The sequence below is a fragment of the Pinus tabuliformis genome, chromosome 6 (assembly GCF_031772625.1).
Source record: "Pinus tabuliformis cultivar Carrire ecotype Pingquan chromosome 6, CPIR1, whole genome shotgun sequence".
Lineage (NCBI taxonomy): Eukaryota > Viridiplantae > Streptophyta > Pinopsida > Pinales > Pinaceae > Pinus > Pinus tabuliformis.
This window is the reverse complement of record NC_142292.1, coordinates 150,175,624-150,180,745: the sequence shown is the minus strand read 5'-3', so window position 1 is coordinate 150,180,745 and position 5,122 is coordinate 150,175,624.

Genomic DNA, 5,122 nt, shown 5'->3' with positions numbered 1-5,122 from the left:
TTGCGGCATTCACCTAGACTTCAAGATAAATTAAGAGAGGTAAGTTATATACTACATATCTTAGCTCATAATAACATTGACATATTTTTTTATGACTAGTTAATGCATTTTCTTTTCATATTCATTACATTTTCACCATATTCTCATTATATCTATATAGATTTTAATATTTATTGATAGCTAGTCAATGAATTGTCTTTTCATATTCGTTACATGGTCAACATATTTTCATTATATCTATGTGGATTTTGATATTTATTGATAATGTTTTAATTTCCACAGAAAACAAAAAAGATAAATGTTGATGCTATGGTTAAAAGGACCAAAATCACGCCAAAGGACTTGAAAGCACGTGGGTTCAAGTCATGCAAACAATACATAGAGCATATATGCTCAACTACCATTGCTCTCACTAAACCCACTAGGTTTGCTACTTTGAAGGCTAAAAATTCCAGCAAGTTTAAATCACTTAGGCTACAATAATATAACTTTAGCCATTGTTTTGTCTATAAAGGAGCTACAAGGACAGTTTCAATATATGTAATCTCTGTATTCTTTAGACTTTTCAATACATCATTTTTTTTTCCAAAAGTTGTTTCCAGGTGCTAAGTATGTCTTTAAAGTGCCAACATCATAAATATTTTAAATATATTTGCATGATATTCCTCTGAAGTACTGCCCTTCACTAGCTACGTTTTCCCTTATCTGTCCAACTTTATCCCAGCTGCTATCGCATCAATCCAAGAAATAGTGAATCCGTGACTTTAAAGGTGAAATAATGCACACAAATATATACAAAGGAATAAAAACAAGATAATATATTCCTGAATGATTCAGTGCTCAGTCTCCTGGCATCCTTATCAAAGCATAATTAACAAAATCTAATGTTATTAATTATTAATGCAGTAAACCGCTCCAAGACGTCATTATCTCCATATGTGACCGCATTTCTGAGCACCCATTTCAATCATCCCTCTCCTCACGTAGATAGTTTCTGGTTATGTTAATAGGTGTGATAGGTCTTCATAATTTTAGTTTTAAAAAAGGAAAATAATAATGTTGTAGATTTCAACTATATATCTGTTAATTTTTAGTGGTTTATTTTAGAATAAGTTTTTCCAGAATTTTCATTCTTTAAAGAAAAATTATGAATGTTATAGATTTCAACGATATCTCTGTTCACATTATCTCTGTTCACATTAATCTAGTTATATGAATAGGTGTAGTTTAATCTAGTTATATGAATAGGTGTGATTTATTTCTACTTTAAATTTTTAGTGTTTTATTTGGTTTATTTTAGAATACATCTTTCAAATTTTTTATTTTTTAAAGAAAAAATATAAATACTTCATAAAGATGTTGCAGATTTCAATCTTATCTTTCTTTTTCATTTTTTTTTCCCTTTTTTTTCGTAGTTGGTTTTAGTGCAATTTTTTGGATTTTCTAGTGTGAAATCCGGTGGAAAAATCTGAGGTGAAATCTTGATTTGTGCTATTTAAACTATTTTTTTTCATCACCCTGGAAAACCCCTAGGGCACTTCGTTTGCACAAGATTACCCATCTAGCTTGTGATTTCAATAAATTTCTGCTAGATTTTAGAGAAATTTGACGGAAAAAACCCTAGGGCACTTCTATTGCACAGGATTAACCATGAAGCTTGTGATTTCAATAAATTCCTCCTAGATTTTAGAGACATTTGATTAGAAAAACCCACCATAAAAGCTTCCAAAAAGTAGCACTAAAGACAACTCTCTTTTTTCTACCGAAAATAGACCATTTTTTTTAGTTATTCAAGTAAAAATAATAATAAAAAATACATACTATATCATTTATATAGCTCAGTGATGCAACCAGTAAGGAAAAAACATATAGCTATCAAATGGCAAAAAACTTCTATACATATAATTTTTGGTTATGTCAATAGGTGTGGTTTATTTCAGAGTAATCTTTGGTTATGTCAATAGGTGTGGTTTATTTCAGAGTAATTTCTAGTTATGTCAATAAGTATTATTTATCTCAGAATCAACATTTCAAAATTTAGATTTAAATAATGTTTTGTTTCAAATTTAATACATAATTTATTCAAAAAATATTAAATATTAATTTTAAAATGTTTTAATAAAATTAGTTTATTTGTATTATATTTTTAAATAATAAATTTAGATGAAAGTTTTACTAAATATATTTTTGTTGGTGCTTATTCATGTTAATATCAACTATGCTCTTTGGTACATATATGACATTTAAAATTAGCCTACATTTCTATTTTCTTTCTTTTTCTTTTAAAAAGTTCTTAATAGTGTCACCTTGGAATTCAACCCATGCTAACTCTAAGCATGTACACAGGTCACATCAATTAACAAAACTCACTATCATTTGAAGTGCATCAAATAGTCATATATGAAATGTGCATAAATTTACTATGCTCTTTGGTACATTAACACCTCGATGTAAGGGCAATAATGAACTTTAATACAATCCAAACTCATGTATATTCGATTCCGTATATTATAATAATGACAATTATCTAAAGCATTTTGTGTATCTGTCATCTATTTACATATGCACTTTTCACCAATTTTAACAAAATTGAAATCAAATACTTTAGATAAGATTAAGGTAAATTTGATAATTGTGAAAACATAATTATTATCAAATGTAAGTTTACAACAATTTCAATTTAGATTTAAATAATGTTTTGTTTCAAATTTAATACATAATTTATTCAAAAAATATTAAATATTAATTTTAAAATGTTTTAGTAAAATTAGTTTATTTATATTATATTTTTAAATAATAAATTTAGGTAAAAGTTTTACTAAATATATTTTTGTTGGTGCTTATTCATGTTAATATCAACTATGCTCTTTGGTACATATATGACATTTAAAATTAGCCTACATTTCTATTTTCTTTCTTTTTCTTTTAAAAAGTTCTTAATAGTGTCACCTTGGAATTCAAACCATGCTAACTCTAAGCATGTACACAGGTCACATCAATTAACAAAACTCACTATCGTTTGAAGTGCATCAAATAGTCATATATGAAATGTGCATAAATTTACTATGCTCTTTGGTACATTAACACCTCGATGTAAGGGCGATAATGAACTTTAATACAATCCAAACTCATGTATATTCGATTCCGTATATTATAATAATGACAATTATCTAAAGCATTTTGTGTATCTGTCATCTATTTGCATATGCACTTTTCACCAATTTTAACAAAATTGAAATCAAATACTTTAGTTAAGATTAAGGTAAATTTGATAATTGTGAAAACTTAATTATTATCAAATGTAAGTTTACAACAATTTCAATTTAGATTTAAATAATGTTTTGTTTCAAATTTAATACATAATTTATTCAAAAAATATTAAATATTAATTTTAAAATGTTTTAGTAAAATTAGTTTATTTATATTATATTTTTAAATAATAAATTTAGGTAAAAGTTTTACTAAATATATTTTTGTTGGTGCTTATTCATGTTAATATCAACTATGCTATTTGGTACATATATGACATTTAAAGTTAGCCTACATTTCTATTTTCTTTCTTTTTCTTTTAAAAAGTTCTTAATAGTGTGACCTTGGAATTCAAACCATGCTAACTCTGAGCATGTACACAGGTCACATCAATTAACAAAACTCACTACCGTTTGAAGTGCATCAAATAGTCATATATGAAATGTGCATAAATTTACTATGCTCTTTGGTACATTAACACCTCGATGTAGGGCGATAATGAACTTTAATACAATCCAAACTCATGTATATTCGATTCCGTATATTATAATAATGACAATTATCTAAAGCATTTTGTGTATCCGTCATCTATTTACATATGCACTTTTCACCAATTTTAACAAAATTGAAATCAAATACTTTAGTTAAGATTAAGGTAAATTTGATAATTGTGAAAACTTAATTATTATCAAATGTAAGTTTACAACAATTTCAATTTAGATTTAAATAATGTTTTGTTTCAAATTTAATACATAATTTATTCAAAAAATATTAAATATTAATTTTAAAATGTTTTAGTAAAATTAGTTTATTTATATTATATTTTTAAATAATAAATTTAGGTAAAAGTTTTACTAAATATATTTTTGTTGGTGCTTATTCATGTTAATATCAACTATGCTCCTTGGTACATATATGACATTTAAGATTAGCCTACATTTCTATTTTCTTTCTTCTTCTTTTAAAATGTTCTTAATAGTGTCACCTTGGAATTCAAACCATGCTAACTCTAAGCATGTACACAGGTCACATCAATTAACAAAACTCACTACCATTTGAAGTGCATCAAATAGTCATATATGAAATATGCATAAATTTACTATGCTCTTTGGTACATTAACACCTCGATGTAAGGGCGATAATGAACTTTAATACAATCCAAACTCATGTATATTCAATTCCGTATATTATAATAATGACAATTATCTAAAGCATTTTGTGTATCTGTCATCTATTTGCATATGCACATTTCACCAATTTTAACAAAATTGAAATCAAATACTTTAGTTAAGATTAAGGTAAATTTGATAATTGTGAAAACTTAATTATTATCAAATGTAAGTTTACAACAATTTCAATTTAGATTTAAATAATGTTTTGTTTCAAATTTAATACATAATTTATTCAAAAAATATTAAATATTAATTTTAAAATGTTTTAGTAAAATTAGTTTATTTATATTATATTTTTAAATAATAAATTTAGGTAAAAGTTTTACTAAATATATTTTTGTTGGTGCTTATTCATGTTAATATCAAAAAAAAAATTTAATAAATTATTTTCAATGTGTTAAATAGAGTTATATTAATGTAGATTGTTCTATGGTATGTTGTAAAGGTTTCAAAAAATTTGGCCAATGTTATATATGAAAGATACCATCATAGCCATGCATTACCCTCCTATGTGCACTAAGGTAGGTTAAGTTATTTTATAAAACAATATTTATTGTACCTTCAATATAATAAGTGGGGCACCATGGTAGGGTTTAAAAAGATATATCGCGTTGAACTTTTCATTTTAAATCGTATATAATGCACCACACACATACAAGCACCGATGCTTTATATTCTAGTATGAGCACTTCTTTGTCATG